Raw genomic sequence first — 20967 nt, forward strand, 5'->3', positions numbered from 1 at the left:
GCCGCCGCCGCCGCCCGCCAGCACCGAAGGGCCATGGTGACCGCCGGCAGCCCGTCTCCCACCGGCTCACGGCGGCCGAGAGACGCCTCCGCGCCCGCCCCGCCGGCAGCGCCGGGGCCGCGCCGCCGCCGCCGCCGTCAGGCAATGCGGCAGGCAGCCCACGGGGTCCTGCCTGGGCGCGCGCGGGCGCTGGTAACGGCCTGGCCAAAGGGCTCGGGCTCGCGAGGGGGGATGGGAGGCGGCTGGGCCGAACCATTCCGCTGGGATTCCCCCCCCTTCGGCGGCGGTGGATTGGTCCCGCTCTAGCATCGCCCCTCCGCCAATCACAGCGAGTGGCGCGTAGCCCTTGGCGGCGTCGTTCGAGCGGGCTGAGGTAACGGCCGGGCAGGTCGGCGCCTTGGTCCCCCCCGGGCCCTCCCGCCGGTCCCCCCCGGGCCGGCACAGCCCGCTGGAGCTGGGCGGCCGGAGGCGGGAAGCGAGCGGCAGGCGAGGCCGGAGGCGGAGCCACGCCGTCCCTCAGGCCCCTTCTCCCGCCCCGAGGCCCTCGGCGGTCTCGGCGCCGCCCGCTCGCTCCTGAGGCCCCCGGGCGTGCGTCTGGCAGCCCCTCGAAAGCCCGCTTGGTTTTAGCGGTCGTGCGCCCGCCTGGCGGTGTGTGTCGCTGCGGGAGGGACGTGGCTCGCCCTAGCGCGGAGGGGAGCGGGGCAAGGCCTGCTGTTGCGGCCTTCGGAGCTTCCCTTCGCCGCTGGGTCTGTGCGGAGAGCAGGGGCAGGCGGCCCCCGGCCCCTCCGGAGCCTGGGCGGCCCGCACGGCGTTGCATCATAACGCACTGGGGATGATGCGTTTCATGATTCAGCCCCATTTTTTAAATACATAAAGTGCCTCTATCATATGCTTCCCGCCTTTTTCTCTGCTCATCCCCCCCGCCACCCCCACCCCCCCTGTAAACCAGGGATCACACTTGTAACTTGGGGGAGATCTGAGTTAAAAGGCTTTACCAGCACAGCTATGAAGAATGCAATAAATCATAGTTCTTACTCAGGCTGTTAAGACTGCAAAAACCTCTGGTGTAGGGATCAATATGCTCACAAAAGATGGTATGTGGGAAAATAGTAGAGAATACTCTGTTCTGCTCTTTAAACTGACTCCTGCAGCGAAGGTCTGCTGGTGGGGCTGTACCAGAAGGGTAGCAGAAACCTTTGTGCATAAAAGATGCCTGCATGACTCAGTCTGGCGATGGTTGGGAGTAGGTATGTTTATTGACTGTCGCATAAATGTGGTAGCCATAGCTTCATCACCCTGTTTACAAAGGCCTTGTTCTACAGAGAATACTTTTTTTTTTCCCCCACCAGGCTAAAGATGCGTTTTAAAGAAAAAATCTTTGACAAACTAATGAGAGCTTGTAAAATACATCATGTTACCTCTGGAAATGTATCAAAGTACATTCTAGGCCCTGTAACCCCATCAGTAGATGCCGTCTATGCTTAACCCAAAGGGAAGGGCACTTTCATTTTTTTAATAAAAAGAATGAAATATTTGAAATCTCATGTCAGCCTTGCAACAAGGCAAACATCTGCGGAACACACAATCATTCTGTTTATGATGAAAGACCTCAATAATTTGTGGCTTCACTTGCTGTGAGTTAATGAGGTCTTGTCTTTACATATACAATGACTTCCACATTTCACAAATTCATCTGGCTCTGAAAATTGTTCTTTATTTACTCCATATAAGGCCTTATATTTTTCACAGCTCTCCTCTGGCAGGACTTGGGTAGTGTGAGATGAAAGAAACATGAGGGAGGCTTTGCTGTAGTAAATACATCTTACAAAACATGAATCGGCTACTTTTAAGTCTATATGCTGTGTTGCTATGTCATTTAATATTGGCCCTAAAGGTCAGAAATCTTTTAAAGATTCATCTTTATCTTGAGAACTAAGGAACTCCATGTGGCAATCACACTTTTAAAGCACTGGTGTTAACAATTATATTAAAAGAAAATCCTGTTAAGCTAAAACAGTTGTTTATTGAAATGGCATCCGTGACTCCACTGGAGAACTTCTGTAAAAGTTTTCTAAGTTATTCAGTAAGATATTTCGTAGGATTAGTTTCATAACTGACTTTAAACCATGCCCAGACCTAGACCTTAGCATCCCTTCACCTATATGTTGACCTAGTGGGATTTACAGAGCTCTGAAGTTGGCTAGATACTGAGCTCCCGTTGGAAGTCACTGGATTTCCCAACCTGAGTTCTGCAGTATGACATTTGGCTCCACTTAGCAAACGTTGCTAAGTGAATTTAACACTGCAGTTAATAGACAATCAGGACTACAGAGGTTCTTTTGTATGAGACAGCAAGCATGTGTAAGGAAGTCTTATCCAGGTGGGTGGTGCTCAGACGTCATGTAACTGCTTGGTTGCTTAATATTGTTATCCCTTAAATCTGCTTTATGCTGCCAGTTTGAGTAGCCAGCTGAGGAGTCACTTCACCAAGAGCTGGAAGGTGCTGGGCAATCAAGACAGGATGAAATCTCCAAGTGTTTGGACCTTGAATCAATAACAGGCTGGAATAAACTCCAAGGGCAGGAGTCCAGTTCCTCCAGGTAGGCTTGTGTTCGATATGGCAGCACGTCCTGACAGATCTTAAGGCAAATGGCATGACTAAGGCTGTTTATTACTTACTAGTATTGTGTTTTCATAAAAGGCCGCCCTGTCAAGTGCGTGGTTTGCAGTCTGCTTTAACAAACGTGATAAAAAGACTATTCATGTCCAAGGATTTTACAATCTGAGAATCTTAATTCCACATGTACAAGCGTAGGGTATACTTGTGCCTAGGAGCACCATCAGTGACTTTGGAAAACCTAGCTTTGGGTTTAAAGTTAGGCTTGTGAACATTTACATGCTTATGGTTTTAACCTTCAGGTGCAGTAACAGAGTGAAAGAGGGAAGGGAGGTGTTAGCAGAGAGTATTTTTGCAGACGCTGGAAGTGTACACAGCTTTTCACATGGTAGTTATGGGGCTTTGTTCTGTGGGATAATGAAGTAGTCAACTCAGTTTGAATAGGTATAATGATTATTTTAATCAACAAATACATCTGCCACACAACGAATACATCAAGTAAGTACAAGACAGTAAAGTACCTCTCAGTGTACTTGGTCAGCACACATTTGGAACAAACTTTACCTGCCCTTTTTTCTGAAGCGTGGGGTCTGTTTACAGATGCCCCTCTTCAAAGAGGCTTCTGTGTCAGCAGCCCAGTAGATCTCAGTATCAGTCTTCTTCCTGAATGTGTTTTACTTTTTCTGCTGATTCCATATAACCCTCATCCTGTTCTAAATAATATCTCTCCCTTAACATACTCACAAATTGTTTCCTCATTCCCCATCATCATTATATTGACCAAACCATACATACTTAATTTTTTCATCTTTACTTGTAAGTTAATTCTCTCTGGCTTTTAAAGACAAAGTCAGTATAATTATAAGAGACATTCTGGTTGGGTGATCTTTAAATTCCCCTCTGTCACTTGTATGGAAAACTGCAATATACAGACTGTAAGAATTCTGTAACCAAATTTGATATTCATTAAAGCATTAGTTGCTGTTGATTTTAGTGTACTTAATTATGTGCCATCAAGTGGTGGTTTACAGGCCAGTGCAGTTACAGGATTTTATAATTTGGTCCTTTCATCTTGTCCTATATTTTTTAACCATTGAAAAGGACGGGAATTTTAAGATGGTTCTTGAGTAGAAATCAGCAAGATGAAGAGAAGTGATGTCAAGGAGATGAGGTTGTTTGGGCAGGAAGCCACAGGACAAGAAGTCGAGGGCACAGCAAGATAGGCTGCCTGCATCAGGTAATCAGACCAATTTTCTAATACAGGTGGCAGCAAGACTTGAACTGCATTTGAAATATAAGAACTACAGGAGAAGTCAGGATTCTCTGTGCATTCCTGGAGGTGATTTCAAGTCAAATGACACAAGGTAATGCTTGGTGCATTAGATGAGTCCTTATAATTGGCTAATTTTAACAAACGCTCCAAGGAGACCTGTTACATTGATGGGTGGGGTGAAATCTTAGCTGCGGTTCCATCAGCTGATTGTTTTTTTCAATTTGGCAGTGCAGTCACACCCCTGCCTTTGCTTTCTGACATAGCTATACATGTGTACATCACCTGTAATTACAGTCCAGGTAATTAATCATTGTGTCTGAAGGTTTACGGCACATGAAGCTCTCCAGGCAGTGTCACCACTTGGCATACCCAGGACAGCTTGGTTAGCCAATCCATGACTCGGCATTAAAAAATACCAGTAAAGCCATGATTTATGTTTAGACGGAAAATACAGAGAAGCAGAAGGTCCCCTCATAGTGTTCAAGGCCAGGATGGATGGGGCTTTGAGCAGCCTGGTCTAGTGGAAGGTTTCCCTGCCCATGGCATCTAGTTGGAACTAGATGGTCTTTAAGGTCTTGCCAACCCAAACCATTCTCTGATTTTCTGATGCATTGGGAGGCGGCTGCATCCACCAGCCTGACATGGTGCTATGCTGCCTGAAAGCAGCCACAGAGCTCCATCTCAAAACCAGCCATCCAGCAGCATCTCTTCTCACTTGGAGAACTACAGGAGAGAACCCTCAGCTTAGTGACATCTCCCCTTTACCAGCCTTTCACCCTCTCCAATTTTTAATGCATCCTCTTAATATATGTCTCCCTGTCCCTTGTTAATGCAGGGAAATTTTTCCAGCAGGTAGGTGCTCTGTTTAAATGTAAGGAAATGGGGACTTATTTTTTTTCTGTATCTCTCCAAAAATAGAGTAACACCTAATTAAATATTTATGGCAGCTTAGCGTGCTCAATAAAGGGACTGTTGTCTAGAAGCCTCCGAAACCTTGGCTTTTTACAATAAAGGGGTGTTTCAAATACAGACCAAAGATGGAGCAGGTGCAAGAGGCAGTAATTACATACGTATGGTCCTGAGACACTCAAACATGCAAGATTAAATTAGGTCTAATACTATAGACTTAACAGCCATATGTTATAAAAATAGCTGCACTGGGAAACCAGAAATCTCCACAGACATAGCCAAAAATAACCATATGAAATGCCTGGAAAGAGCAGATTCCCCAGAGGTGGGATTTCTGGACTCTTAGAGGAAGTCTCCAGTACACAGCACTATCCCCTGCAGGAAAACACCTCCACAACCTCTGGCTGTTGCTGAATCACGTAAATTACAGCAACTTCCAAACCCTGCAGCCATATTGGTGATAGGCTTATAAATCTGTCAGGGTGCCCGTATTGGTGGAATTATTCTGTGAATTTTGTGAACATTGCAAATTGTATGTGGACAATGTGCTCTTTCAGCAGGCTCAGAGCACCCAGGGACCTCCGCGCAGGAAGGTCTGCAGCCTACGCTGGGCTCTCCACTGTTGACACTAGCAAAACCTATTTCATTCATGAGGAATATGATTCTCCGTCAGACGCCCCATGGCAAGAAAGGTAAGAAACCATTCACAAAAATGAGAATACTGACTATAAAATGTCAAGACAAGACTGACTTCAGGTGAAACAAATAGAAATTCATATTTAGGACTCTTACTGTTTGGTGATCCACAATTTGTACAAGCTCTGCCCCCTTTCACAACCGGAAACACAGGAACAAATGTCTGACTCACTTTACCACCCTGGAAAGGAAATCTGACTTTTCCCACAGCAAATACTCGGGGACCGTGACAAACCGTAAACTGTGCCTACTTGACAAGCTACATCTGCTTTCAGAGGATCTCAAATAATTTCATAATCAGTTTTTTTTAACTTCAATACTGTTATGTTGGTGCACGTGGGAACAATTTGGCCACTGTAGAACTACAGTCCCTTTGAGAGCAGTACCTCTGCCTGGTTTCTAGTAACTGAACAGGATGAGTTTGTGCGATTTAACATCAGACTGGGGAGGTCAGGCAGCAGCAGAACTCCTGTCTCGTACCAGGGGTGGGATCTTCTTCACCAGATGTTGCTAATGTGGGTCGCAGAGCAACTCCTTCCCACCTGGGAGGGACTCAGGGGTTACAGCAGCTCGAGTCTCTGCCATGTAAAACCTAGCCCATAAGCTTTACCTGTGTGGCCAGCTGTTGTCTAAAAAGCCTTAGATTAGGCATCCTTAAAGATACAGACTTCAGGAAAAGCAGGAAATAATAATTAGAAATCGCCACAGTTCTGTGAGCTCCACGGTAAAGCCTGCAGTGAGCTCCTTTTCTTTTCAGCTTCCAAAAGGCAAACATCAGCTTGGAGGCCTGAGCCACAAGCCACGAGCATGTCAGTGTGCAAACCATGATGTGCGCCGCCGTGCGGGAGGTTTTATTGCCTTTGAGATCAAGATGTATAGCTCCTCACACCACAGGCAGCATGCAGCCTTAGCTCTCATTTATATCTCTCTTAACTTAGAAGAAAACACAGTTGGATGTGATCTACAAACTTTCTGGCGCTATATATACATCTATTATACCTAAGAAAATAACAGTAATGACACCCATAATGGATAAAGCAGATTAGTTCATAACAATATAACCATGTGGTTCTGTACACTGAAAATCTGCCGCAGGCAAGGTGGATCTGCGGCCAGGTCTGAAACAACATTTCTCCTCAGATCTCTTTGGAAGCTAAGTTCTGTCCTGCAGAAAGAAGTGATGTTCTGTAAGTGGTCCCATTGCATCCTTAGGGGTGTTTTCCCTACTTTTTGCCTGTCTATGCATATTTTCTTTCTCGACTCACAGCCTGCTGCTCCGTTTAGTATAACATATGGATCCAGAGCTTTGCCAGTAGCAGAGGCAGCGCTGTTTTCCGTTATGGGCTGGAATTCAAATGAGAGGCCAGCTGCTACCTTACAAACCATAATTAAAATAAAATAAAAATAAAATCTCTCCCCATCTCTGTTTTTAGGTCGAAATAACATCTCATGGAGCTGTAACTCACTCCTGGAAGCTGAGACAGAAAGAAACACAAGCTGCACATTCTTGCACCATCTGCTGGTAGCATCTCCATTGACAGCCATACCTAGAATGGATTTTGTAATTGCTCTCAAACCTGGAGGGATACGTCCACCTGGAGGGAGACCACTGCTATGAAGATTCATGATTCAGGTGAGGGCTTGTTAGGTTTTAAAAAAATACCAAACTACAGACAGTCAGTTCTGCATAGCAGAGCCATTTCTGCCAGATTTTTAAGGAATTACACAGCAAGGCCTCCGTCACCCCAGTGTAGCCACATCAGGAAGGGTATTGCAGAGCCCTTTGTGTCTCTGCAGTGCAGGACAGACCAGTCTCCACCAGCTGTTGCTGGCAGTCAGCATGAGCCATAGCACCCAAAGAAGAGGCCTAGCCTCTCCGGCCCCGTAGCCTGCTGCCTGCAGCTGGCTGTGGTCAAGTGTCTCATCACCCTCTGGACAAAGCAGAGGTGCAGACAGGTCTGTGCTGGCCCTGTAGGAGTGCTGTGCCAGGTCTTGTCCCCATCACAGAGCCATTCCCTCCAAAACTGCTGAACTCCCTGCTGGAAACTCTCAACTGAAGAATGGGATCCAGTGATGCCTCTCAGGTTCCTTGCCCGTCCCAGAGATTTAATACATATTAAAATTAAGCACAGTGCTTTGTTATTGTCAAAGACATCATAATGTGAGTAAAGTGAAGGAATCACTCCAGTAAAGGTGAAACGTTATTAAGTTTTTATGGTGTTAAGGAGTGTAGGAAGAGATCGGTTCCTCCTTTCTGCCCCATCCCTTGGTACTAGAAGGGGCTGTACCTTCTAGTGGAGTGCAATGTCAAAGAAAACACACAGGAGAGTGATGTCAAAGAAAACAAATGTCTCTTCGTGCAGGCTACCAGTCAGTCTGCCAAGTTCACAGCTCCAAGAAGACACAACATTAAATGTCCTTGTCTGGCTTTTAAAGAGGGTTGGCATTTCATAACAAATAACATCTTTGTCCATGGGAGGCCTGCGAAGCTGAGGCGTCACATTTCACCCCTCAGCCTGGAGGACAGAACCACAGGAGTCTGGGGAAATGGTCTTCTCTAGGGGCAGCTCATTGAGAGTATTACAAGTTGTCCCCTAAGCCATCAGCCACTAAACCATTGTTAAGGCACAGAAACTCCTAGCATGGTGGTCAGTGTGAATTAGTCAGACCATCGCTTGGACCAGAGTGACAAATCCCATATGACTAAAAATCCAGAAAACCAAAGCTAAGGCAGGGAACAGCTGAGCATCTCTGTTACGTGTGTATGTGTTCTCTCTCCTGTGGAGAGCTTCATCACAGTAAGCCCAGGGTCATGAACACACATATGCCCACTCCCTGTGTAGCTGTCACACTCAGCTGCGATCACTGACACGAGCACACCAGCCTATGCTGCCACTGGGCTGGGTGAGGGTGTGCAGGCAGGGCAGTCTGGCCTATGCTGCGGTGCCAAAACCTGCTGGAGTGCCCGCTGCCTCCTTCACCTAGAAATCAGAGCTGCAGCTTGTCACCCTTCAGTCCTTTATTGCTTTCCTCTAAAACAGAAATATTCTGTGTTCCTGGCACACAGTAAAAGCCAGCACGCTCGACACAGAGCTGAGGTGCTGAACGAAGGCACTTGCCTTCGATGTGATCTTGTGTTGCTTTCAGTCAGTATGGCAGGAAAACAGCTCTCTTTAATAAGAGACACATGAGAGCAGCCAGTTGGCAATACATACAGCACGTAGGGGTATGCGCCCCATGGGTGTTGCAGACCAGTGCCGAGCAGAGCTCTTGTCCTCTCTGAGTAACCTGCCCATTTGGGTGACCTGTCGGTCATGGAGCTCTGTGCCGACCAGTTTACTCAGTCTCTCACCATGCTTCCCTTTGTCATGTCACAGTTCCTGCACAACCTCTGTGCTAGCTAAATCCATGTTCTGCATAGTTGATTTCTTCTACCCTTTTTTTTTAGTGCAAGTGGTAGTGGAGACTGGGCTGACTGATAGAAAACAGGAACAGAAAATACAGCAGTGAAAGTAGATTTACAGAAAAATGGTAATTGTACTTTACAAGATACACGTTTAACTGAAATGAGAATTTCCTTTTCTTTAAGTAGATTTGAGGTCTATAGACAAATGTCTGAATTCCAGCTGTGGCTGCACCAGTGCTGACTGCACTGTAAGCAATAGCATTTCTCGTTTATGCTTGCAAAGATGTAGCAGTTTCTTTCAGGCAACACAACTGTAGCAAATTGATTTGACAGACAAGCTCACATGGTGTGATGTGAACATTAGAGGAGTTGTCTATGTGTCATAAGGAAATGAAGCATTTTCTGTACCTATTTGGGGATCACTGGATGCGCACAGCCCAGGACAGCGTGGGGCTGGCAGCTTTTGAACAGGCACGAGGTTGGCTCCTCTGTCTTCTTGTCCCAGACACAGAGTCACATCTACCCTCCACATCTTTTCTTGCCTGCATCCAGCTGGCTGGGCATGTAGGGAAGCATGAATGCTTGGTTTGGCATGTGAAAGGGGATGCACAGTTAGGGAAACACCTCAGGTGTTTTTCAGTGTTATGATAATTATGGCATGGTTCATAAAATCTTCCCAAATCAAGATACTTTGTTAGGCTGATATTTGTATTCTTGTAGCTCCCAGATACTTGCAGAAGTATTTTGCCCCATTCACGCTACCGACCAAAAAGTGCCCATGGCGGGCCATAGGCATGCCAGCCACGTGCGGGTGGATGGGGCAGGATTTTAGCATTCGCAGACCATACAAGGCAGCTCCTGTGAGCACAGCAAAGGGGGAGCAACTTTGCAGAGTCTACAAAAATGGATGTTGGCACAAGCGTAACATCATATAGAACAATAGTGATTTTGTACTGCGTTTCCAAAAGAACTCCATCACATCAGCCCCCTGGCCCCATTGCTACATGCTCCAAACACTACATTAACTTTGCCTGCCTCCCAGCATGGGGAAGGAGCCTCACCCCACTCCTGTCTGTCTGCTCGCAGAAGCTGCAGGGAGAAACCCCACTGCAGAGCAGGCAAGAGCAGTGTCTCTGGGAGGAATTAATCCTGTCACTGGAGGGAAACCTGCTTCCCTAGGGAGTCCATACTCCACCCAAACCGCCATCCACCGTCAGAGGCATTACTGCCAGCTAGGAAGGTCTGGTCCACGTCTTAAAACACACGCATAAGAAAAGCTCAATCAGGTGGTAAAAGACTGTAGGAAACCACATTGTTGTTTTTATTCTTTTCCCCTCCTAAACTGACCTTTGAAAATGAGACCACTTTAGACCTGAACTGGTGGCAGCCCTTGGGCGGGATCCGGCTCACAGCATTTCAGGCAGCAGGCAGGGCTGACCTCTTGCTGTGGAATTTCACCTAGTAATTTCTGCGGCAGGAAGAAATCCTCCGAGTGGGTTGTCTGGCTTCAGAAGTAATTTTAAGTGCCTGTGGCTTGACAAATCAACATTTCTGAAAGCGCTTAATGACTCACAACCTCGCCTAAGAATAGCTGAACTTTGCAAGACGGTATTACATAGCGGAGAATATGGCCTCTGACACCGCCTGAGTGTGGAGCTGAAGGACTCGGTGGGAGAAGGGGAGGGAGAGGCTGTGGCTGCGCCATAGCTGCATTCCTGCTGTCCCCTCCCGGCTCCTGGCAAGCCGCATTGAGGAGGCTTCTTCAACGTTCATGTGCATCAGCCACCTCAGAGCTCTCCTCCACAAATTCACCTAATCCGCTTTTAAACAATTTATCATGTTTCATTTACACACGCAGCAAAGTACTCCTCATTTATCCTGTTTTGTTTGAAAGTGCTGTTACTTTCTTGGATTAAAGAGGGGTCACAGAAGTTTTGTGCATCTACATGTTACACCTCTGAGTGCCTAACATTTCATCGAAGAGAGATTCTTTGTCTTCAGGTTATCAAGCAAGTAAAACCTCAGTGACTGAAAAGGGGAACTGGTTTTGATTCTGCTTGCTCAGGAGTGGGGGTTTTGGTAGCTGTTGCTTGCTTTTCTGGGGCACGCTTGCAGAAGTGTGTGCTGTGAACTGCCACCGCTTTACTTCTTACCCCGCCATGCACACTTTTTAGTGCTTTAATCTACCACCAGGGAAAACAGAACAAAACACAAGTTCAGCTGAATGTCTGTGACCACAAGAGCTTCCTGTAGCTGCCTGAAGTTTCTGTTGCAAAAGCCTCGTTGTTGTTGTTGTTGTTGGGGATCAGGGATTGTCCTGGCTTTGGGGATGAACCTAAGGGATGGGTTATGGTTAAGCTGCACCATCCCAGGAGCAGCAGGAGAGGTGCTGTGTCTGGAAGGCACAACTGCACATAAAAGTAGGTTTACTGCTCAGGGAGAAGAAAATAATGTAGAAGTTGTCTCTCGCCTCCAGCAGCCAACGATGCCAGAAAAAAAATAATCTTTCTGATATCACAGTCCCTCTCTTTTGGGCCCTGCCAAAATAATCTGAGCAGCAGTGGAAGGTCTTGTCCTCATGGCATGAAGCCTGAAGGCTCCCCTAAGACACATTTTGCCTTGATTCTTTGATGTGTTGTGAAAATCATCAGGAAATGTCTTCCTCATGTTCAGCACCCCAGCCCCTCAGATGGGGGTGAGGGCAGACCAAGCTGGGCACCGACCTTGTCTGTGCAGAGCCCCAGTCACTCCCGAGCTGGGTAATGGGAGATTTTCCTCTCTCCTGTTTTACCAGGAGCCTGGGCACCATGAGGAGGGCTCCAGGCTCGCCTGGCAGGTGGGCAGCAGCAGGAGCCCAACCCTCAGATACTTTCTGATGACGTGGGATCCCCAGGGGCTGAGCCCAGGCGTGACCCTGCACCGAACTGTGCCTTGGGACACCCACTCCAGACCCACACATTCCCACAGTTGGAGCCCCCTTGCTCTGGCCACCCACAGACCCATCCGAGCTGGGCTCTGGCAACCGTGCAGCCCTGCTCACAGGCCCCCATGTTTTTCAGCCTGGAGATGAAAACCCAAGAGGTGCAAACTGTGGTGTCAATGGGAACCACAGGAGACTGAAGATTCTGATTTCCCATTCAGCATTTCCCACTCAGAGCTGAAACGTATTTGGGCTTCTCTCGAGGGAAGGGGGGAATCACAGCAGGCCTCACTCATCCCTGGTGGATGCTGAGTTCATAGCCCGGACGGAGGCCAGGCAGCTGCCCCCAGCGTTGCTGGAGCCGCCACTCTCCCATGATCCGCAACAGCTGGGAGCAGGGCTGGGGTTTGCCTCTGTGTCTCAACACAAGCAAAATCAAAAGCTTCACCTCAAGCTGAAGGTGTTACGGCAGGTCAGCAAACTACTGGTTTCTGCCTGTCCTCCACAGCCTAAGAAACCCTGTCATTGCAGTAACTTGCTGCAGCTGGGTGTGTGACGAGCATGCAAATCACCTGGGGTAAGGCACACCCGCGAAGCTCAACACCTGAAACTCTGATCGTGTTTTCTTTACTTTTTCCGTGGTAGCAGGGTACCTTGACGTTAAGGCACAGGATGCTGCTGTAAACCGGACAGCGTTGAACAGCTGAACCAGAGAACAGCAGTCTCAAGTACAGGTACAAGTTCTGTAGCCATGGCCGGTCCCCGCAGATTTCCCCTTCCCGCCGCTCTTGATCTCCATCTGTGCAAACAGGATGAGCTGGAACAGTATAAATAATGCATTAAAAAGAAGGAGCCAGCACAATACCGCAGTCATAAGAAAAGGAAAAAAAAAAAACCAACAGAAAGAAGGAAAAAAAAAAAGTGGATTTCTGGCCTCCCACGGCAGCCGCTCCCTTTGGCTCCCGCAGCCCATCCCCGCGGCCTCGGGCTCCGCCCCGGGCCCCGCCCGCGGGAGGCAGCGGGGTCGCCGGTACCGCCGCGTTGCGTCCGCCGCGCTTCGCCGCTCCCAGGTAGGGGGAACCGGGGCCGGGAGGGGGCCGGCCCGCCGCGGGCACAGCGGGGCACAGCGGCCGGGAGCCGCCGCACCCCCGGGATTGCTCTGGCGGGGCGCGCCGGGAGGTGCTGGTGGGATGCTGCGGGGATACTTGGGGAGGGGGGGTGGGGTTCCAGTGGGTGCTCGGCGGGGCTTGGGGGTGCTCCGGGGGTGCGCTGGAGTATGCTCAGGGTGTGTGCTGGAGGATGTGCAGGGGAATGCTTTAAAAGTGTTCAGGCGTGCTCTAGAGTGTGCTCCGGGGACACCTGGGAGCGCTTTGAAGGGTGCTCAGGGGATGCCTAGGGTGCCTGGCCCCTCGGGTGGCTGCCTGCGGGCAGCAGCAGCCCTGGGTCACCTGGGACAGGAGTGTTTCCAGTGCACCCCTGGGTGCAGGACTGAGGTGCTGAGCATGGCTGGGCAGCAGGGAGGTGGCAGGAAGGCTCTGAGCCCCTGTGGGACCCTTGGATGTCCCTGTGTGAGGGCTGGAAAGGGCCCCCAGGCCCCAGCCAATGCAGTGGAAGTCACGGAGATCCCAGAGCAGCCAGAGTTGCATTTAGCCTCCAAGCCCAACCATAAAGCCTTCCCCAGCCATGAAGCTGTGGTTCAGACAAGCCCCAGCCCAGCCTCCGCGGCTCAGCATGGTCGCCGGCGCCTGCCTCCAGCCTTTCCCCATTTCCTCGCTGGCTTTCCAGCTATCCAGACACAGAAACTCTTGGGGCCGTAAGTCATGCCTGTCTCTAGTGAGGTTTGCGCTCTGCTTCCCAGAGCCACATGTCCCTCCGGGCTCAGCCGCAGGTCTGGCCTGGCTGCAGAGCAGGGCCAGGCTGAGCTCTGGGTTTCTGCATCCTTGGGGGGCCGAGAGAGGGGCCGCTGTAGCAGCGCGTTTGGCAGCGAGTAGGGGGACGGGCAGTGCTTCTCCCTCGCAGGCAGCATCAGCTTTCCAGAGCAGCAGCTGCTGCCAGGGCATTTCTGAGCAGCCCAACTCTGCCGGGACCAGGCGTGCCCCGTGCAAGCACTTTCGTCAGCTCCCGGCGTTCGGCTTGGGAGTTCTCGCAGGCCTAAGGCAAAGGCATGCTGGGCTCTGACTCTGCTCCAGGAGAAATCAGAGTGGAGTGTGAACAGGGAGCCGCTGCACTGGGGTAGACCATCACTGGAGATTGGTGACAGTAGAAAGCCAGTTAGATAATCTCAACTGCAAGTCCAAGTAAGTTCAGCATGGAGGAAGTCATGGTCTGGATGCTCTGGGTGTGGTGTTCACTGTCCAGAGATGGAAGCGGGACTGTGATGTAGAGTTACCTCATTTTCCTTGCAGCTATGGGATGCGACACCACCAGGAAGGGTTTGCTTTGTCAGGGGCTAAACCAGAAATTCGGTATTTTAGCTGTGTGGCCCAAATGGAGGCAGTGAGCACCCAAAAACATTGCTCGTGCAGGATAAGGATAGTGACCACAGTGATGGGCAGAGAGAAGGGGAACACTGTAAAAAATATTGGCATTTACCTTCATACCCATTTTGCAGTCTTCTGGTGTTTTGTTTGATTTGGGGTGGACTAAAGGGAGAAAGCCGGTCTCTTAAATGATTCCGAAACAGTAAATGAGAGGAGGGAACCCATAACCTCGGGTTAACGATTATTTGTTGCTTTGTCTGTAATTTTTAAAATATCTGCCCAAATGGCAGCCAGTCTGATGGACGGTGACCTGACTGGGGAACCTGTGGTTGAGGAGGGATTTGTTAAAATAATCCTGGACCTGGAAGATAGATGGCTGGAGCCCGTTGCTTCTCTGGGCTCTGTCAGTCTCCCGGTGCAGTTTCCAAACCACTTGCGAGTAGGAGAACCAGGACCGTGTTTGGCTGCTTTCCGGAAAGTCTGGTTACGGAGAAAGTCTTACCTCCCAGGTGCAGAAATCATCCCTTTCGTGCAGTGCTGGGGCTGTCCCATTCCCCCAGGAGCCATCCAATTTGGTGTCATAAAGTCTCCCTTCATCCTCAACTAACCAAAATACACACCCACCCATCTATTTGCCGCTTTATTGTTGCTTCCCGTGAAACAGCCTCCGCGTCCCTCAGCGTGGGCGCATTTTGGGAGGGAGGGGTTTGGTCTCAAAACATCCTTCACATCAGGAGCAGTTTTGAGACTCGAGTTGGCCGGCATTAGATGAATACAAGCTCATTCACAAGCTTGCTGCCGATTTGGATCCCTCCCCCTGCAGTTTTACAGCCACCAGATATTTTGAAAGTCGAATTTTTATCACTCAGTGTTACGCATCAAATCTTGGGTCTTTTTAAGAAAGCTTTGGGACCAGCACCAGGGATGAACATGTCCCCATTTGTTAGAGAAAAAAGAAAATATGGGAAGTTTTTGTGTTTTATGCCTCATATGACAGGGATTATGTGACTCTGCCTTGCTCAAGAACATTGAGATGCAAACTTTGGTCAATAAAACCCTGATCCTGGCTCGGGGGCATGAAGGAGCCCTTGGCTTAGGGCAGCAATCCCGACCGTGCACATTCGCACACGGCTGGTGCTAGGGGAGAGCAGTGGGGAGCAACCAGCTGCAGAGTTCCTTCTTCAGCCCTATTTATTTTAGACCTCAGTGGAATTGAAGTTTCCGGTGCTGTGCCTCAGGAAGCCTCAGGTCCTGCCCATCCCAGGGTTTAAACAGCACATGAAAAAGAAGTTATTGTCATAATTACAATAATAAACTACCAAAATGGACAATTTGGCAGAGTCAGAAACCTGAAATGTGGTGAAAATCCCACCCGCACGCAGAGGATCCTGTCTTCCAAACATGATGAACTTAAATTCATCATTGCAGCCAGTTCCTAGGTCCATCAGGGTTGAACATGAGTCTTGGTGCAAGTGAGAAAGCTGAAAATACACCAGCAACATGCAGCCTGAGCTTGGTCAAAAAACTGGAGGAAAGCCCCCATTTCCTAAACCCTCCCCATAACCTGGGTGAGCAGGTGGGAAATGCGGCTGCAGGGCTCCCATCTCCCAGCATCCATGTGGAATTCGCCAGCAGAGGAGGAAGGCAGCATGTCCATCCCTTCCCCAGTCCCAATCAATAAATATTGCAGTTTGAAGAGGAGCATGATCAATCCCAGTCTCATTGGATCAGCCCAGGAACTGACAGAAAATGGCCCTGTGTCTCCATGGGGGACTGCAGTGGTGGCCTAGGGAAAAGGAGAAAAATAGGCATGCAGAGTAGGGCTTTCCTAAAAGTCCCACTTCCAGCAGAAGAGGATCTGTGTTGATGGTGGGACCTTCACTGGGGTCAGACAGGACGGATGCCAGATTGCCATTTGACTTTTACAACCACAAACACACTTTTTGACTATTTCTTAGGCTGCTGGGTTTAAGAAGCCCTGTTTGTGTGTCAGGGTGGTTTTTTCCAGTTGCTCAAACGCCAGTGTTTCATCTCTCAGTAAGCACCAAGGGGATCAGACACGGCGCAACATGCTTCCTGCCCTGCGCTGCCCTGTCCATCTCGTGTCTTGGCAAGCGGCCAAGTGAGAGTAAAATGGAAGAGCCTTTCCCAAGAAGCAGGAACATTTTGGTTTGATGGTTCCCCTCCACACCCAGCTTCCAAAGATGCCCAGAAGATCCTGTTTTTCCTTAGGAAATGGAAGATGTTTCCAGCCAGCTCAAGCTGAAGCTCTGGCTCTTGAGTGGGATGAGTGCGGGAGCCCCAAGAATGCATCAAGCCCTGTGTTGTCGTAAAGGTGCTACCCTACCAGCTTCTTTGACCACATGGAATTTATTCAGTATCATGGCAGCAAAGGTCAAGGTCTCCCAAGGTCAAGAAGATGGAAAACAGCAGCTTGGAAGAGACCAGAAGCCAAATGAAGGCTTCATTAATCCCCCTGCTAAACTTGTGGGATTGAGGCAAAAAGAATAAACATTAGAAATGAGGCACTTTGGATTTTTGTCTGCCTTCTGACTGTGGAGCACTTTCAATTCATGGCTTCAAGTGGTTTTTCTGATCCCCTGACTCTGGGAGAGGATACTTTAGGGAAAATGCTACAGTTTTCAAGGCATGGGATAAAATCAGGAGAATCAACCAAAGCTTTTATAAGACCATGGCTGGAATGAGCTGAAGGTCAGTTGGAAGAGAGGTTATCAGAGGAGGGGATGAATGTGATCATTTTCCCCTCCTGGTGAGCCATAAAGGAGGGTGAGAGTTTGGATATCTGATACCTCCAGGTCTTGTCCTGACCCGTTTCTAATGGAAATGCTGGCAGGAAGCTCATGACATTTATTAAACAGCAATAAGCAGCTTTAATAAAATCAGTATCCACACAACTTTATTACTGCCATTTGAAAAGATGCCTGAAATGGCTGTTTAAGTACCGCTGGCTGCTGAGGGTTGCACACATAGGCTGAAAGCGATCGTCGTCTTTATTAAGTGGTGCTGGGTCAATTATTTGGATTTCTCATGAGTCTGATGCTCTTCCAAACACCAGTGAAGCTCTGCATGCCTCCAGAATGTTTTACATGTGAGCAGCCCCTGGCTCCAGCTCCTTCTGTTGCTTCACGTACATAATTTTGCAGAGAGGGTGATGGCTGGCAGAGGGTGGGAGGCCAGCCTGAACCTCTCACCAGTGCAACCATGAGCTGCTGGGCTGCAGAGCAAGCTTGTCACTATCAAGCACCCACAAGCTGCTTCCAGCTCTTCTGTTGAGAACTCCTGGGCAAGCAGCAGTCGAGGCAGCTTCAGCCTGGGGTGTGATAAAATGCTGGGGCCGGCACTGCAGGGTACCCATTGCTACAAGCCATGTGCTGAAGCCATCCGCTGGCCCAGGAACGAAGGGTGAATTTTAAGCAGGCATCTGAACTGTGTGGCATTTTGCTTTCAGAGGGGATTTAAAGATTTATGTCCCTTTTTTTGTCATACCTTTTTACCTGCCACATCCACTTTTCCCATACAGCGACTAGTTTTGCATCCTCAGATCTAGTTCTGCTCCACTTGGGCACATGCAGCTGGGTGACACCAGTGCAGAGGGAAGCCATGCCAAGCCATGCCTGGCTGCAGGGTGCATGCTGGGCTGGGCTGAATTCAGCCTGCAAGCTCACCTTTCTGGATGCTGTTGGGTTTATAGCAACAGGCTTCCTGGGGCTCAGGCATCATCTGGTCTCCCCACTTTAACTGTGGGTCTGCTTAGCTGTCTTCTGCCCCTCAACGGGCAGCACGGACCAGCCCAGTGCATGCCCATGCCCACTGTGGTCCGAGCTGCTGTTTCCAAGGGATGCCATGGGGCACGGGGCTGCTGGCGGTGACGATTGCACCATGTCAGATGCATGCAGGAGGGCGGCTGGTGGGCTCCCAGAATGCAGATCTCTTACAGGGGAAACCCCGTTTGCTCTCACCGTGGAAAACCTCATGACAACTTCTTGGAATGCACACCAGGACTTTCAACTGCTTTTATTTACTTATTTATTTATTTAATCCCAGAAGTTTTCAAACTTCTTTTTTCCTCCTGGAAGGAAACTCCTTCCCATGCCAGTGCCAGCCGGCAGCCGATCACAGCCCACCACCGCGCAACAGAGATCCCACCCGTGTGGATGTCCCCAGCAGACTGGAAATGGGTTATTTTTCTTCCTTTGCAGTGAAAACAGAATTGAAAAATATGTACAACAAATATTCCCCGAGAGGCTATATTTATTCCTGGTATGTCCACTTGCAATAATAGCTCGGCTGGTTGTGCAATCCAGCAGACCTCCTGGATGGAGCAGGTTTGAGTGTAACCCTTTGGGTACCGAGGGCAAGCTCCTTCTGTGGGTCTGTGTGGGGCCGTGGGTGAAGCCCGAACCTGTCATCCCAGAGCGCTTCTGCTTGGGGAGAGGAAGGCAGGCAAGCGCCTTGCCCACTGGCCCTGTGAGCATCCAAGGCAGCAGCGGTGGCCGTAGTGGGGATGGGCAGGGACTGATGGGATGGGTTTGAGCTGTTTTGTGGCAGTCTGTTTCCTATCAGCCATGGGAGCAGCCTGCAAAGCAAAATCCCCCCGACAGCTGTAGTGCGTAATGTAGAGCAGCAACAATTTTAGGCCATGACCTCAGCCCTTACACTTGTGGGATAATGTCTGGCTGTGCCCAGGTGAAACCCTTCCCCATTTCCCACCCTGTACTGGCCCTGTTGGGGGAAGCTATCAAAAGCCAGTTGTAGATCGAACCCATAGTTAATTAATTTTCATGTTTTCACTCTATCCATTCATAGCTCCCCATTAAAAGCTTATTTAAAGGGACACAGACTTGAAGGCCTTCTTCAGGACCATGGGGATTAAATCTGGGAAAAACTGTAGGTCTTATGTGTGTAATTACAATAAGGAAATGCTCCAAATTAAAGCTTCCTGCTTGCTCTTTCCAGTGGGAAAATGAAACAATTCTTTTAGGCTTACTTTAAAATCAGCACCATATAGAAATATGTTGGGTTTTTTTTTTCATCATGGTGCTTTGTCTGGAGAACATAAGCAACAGAATATGCTCAGAAAAGATGCACAAGTGTAACTAAACCAGAAAAATTTGACAGAAAACAAGCCAGCGTGCTCTTAAGTGCATTTTGAACCCTGAGCTCAGTAATTGCTTGTGAAAGCAGAAAGCTGTCAATGCAGTGTCATGGCCCTGCGTGGTGTGGGATGCTGGAGCCGTGTGGGAAAGACGGCATTTGGGAAAGGCTGCATTTCTCTGGCTGCTGAAATAGGGGGTTATTTTTCATTCCCCAGTTAAGAAGTTAACCCATCCATGTCTTGGGGAGCACTAGCAAGGACAAACTGCGGCTGTTTCTCTTGTGTCCATGCTATTTTGCATCTGCAGAGGGAAAACTTTTCTGCTTTTCTCCAAACTTAATCTGTTAAAGTTACATTTAGTAGTTTCACAGTGCCGTGAGCCTGGAGAAGTGCCAGTAGCTCTGTTCTGCAGACAGACAGTGACAAAATGTTTTTGTATTCTGAGATAGATGAGCATTTTGGTTGCATTGCTTGTTAAGGGATGGGAAAGGTGCTGGCACCACTCCGTGATGCGAGTCCCTGGTCAAAGCCCCCAGGTCCCAGTGGGATGCCTCTGCTTTTCAGAATTTTCTTTCCCAGCCCTGGAAGAGGCTCGCAGCCCAGCTGTGGGAAGCCAGGCAGTGTTTGAACCCCTCTGCCTCTGCAAGCATGAAGTTGTTGCAAGTTTAGTGCAGAGGCTGAGGGTTTTTCTTCCCTGTTGCCAGCCTGGGGGTGCAGCAATCCAGGATGCCTGAGTGGAATGCCAGCCCAGGGGCTTGGGATAGGCACTCTGCCCATCACTGAGCTGCATGCCACAAATACCCTGCCCAAAATCACACCACGCCTGCTCTATGAGCTGCCCCCTGCCTCACCTGCCTGCATTTTGAAGTTTGTGTTGTTTGCATTGAAGTTTGCTTGAGCAATTTAGATGGAGAGTTGCACTGGCACCCACAGGAGCCCAAGGGCTACCCATCCCTTCTTGCAGCAGCTGGGCATGGCACAGCAGGTCAGGCATCCTCTGCCTGTGCTGCGGTTACAGGCGGCCGCGTTCCTGCCATCACCCGTCCTGTTCAGCATCTCCTGGGAAGGGTGGATGGATGGCTGTGATGGGAGGAGCTGGAGCTGCAGGGAGAAGGGTAAAGGGCTGAGGGGCTGTTTCTGCTCCGTGCATGGGAATGGGGCTTCAGCAGAATTAATTACAGGCGTTGAGACCTTCTGCGGCTTCTGCTAAAGATGCTGCCGTTTCATCGCGGCAGCCGCTTGCATTTCCTTGGGAGAGGTGCTCCGCAGAATAACTAATGCGTTCAGCCTGCGAGGGTGCAGCATGCGGAGGGCGAGCTCCGGCTGCAGCCTGCAGCATCAGGTATAATAAGAACTGTATCATTAATAATTGACTGTCCTTTCAATAATTTTTCATGATAAGGCAGGCAGCCCAGTGACAGCACTTAAGTGTTTTGTGTTCTATGGAAAAGGTAACTGTGCTGTGAAAAGTAACTCATTTTATACAGCTGGCTTGAACTGTCCTCAGAAAGGTCATAAGAAAGCAACGGTCTGCTTTATTAGAAAATTAA

General features: G+C 49.3%; 1 protein-coding gene across 3 annotated transcripts in view; it reads left to right on the forward strand.

Moving 5' to 3' along the window:
• Positions 1-294: 294 nt before the first annotated feature.
• The window catches only part of KANK4 (KN motif and ankyrin repeat domains 4), a 44133-nt gene continuing 23460 nt past the window's right edge, over positions 295-20967 (forward strand). For 2 of the 3 annotated variants that reach the window (XM_037404760.1, XM_037404762.1), the window contains exon 1: positions 12497-12891. The gene's annotated coding sequence lies outside the window, so the exon portion shown is untranslated. Of the gene's footprint in view, positions 374-2466; positions 2601-3880; positions 3982-5356; positions 5492-6928; positions 7129-12496; positions 12892-20967 lie in introns of those variants that run through there. The other variant, XM_037404761.1, reaches the window with a different exon arrangement.

Source organism: Falco rusticolus, chromosome 11 (assembly GCF_015220075.1).
Source record: "Falco rusticolus isolate bFalRus1 chromosome 11, bFalRus1.pri, whole genome shotgun sequence".
Lineage (NCBI taxonomy): Eukaryota > Metazoa > Chordata > Aves > Falconiformes > Falconidae > Falco > Falco rusticolus.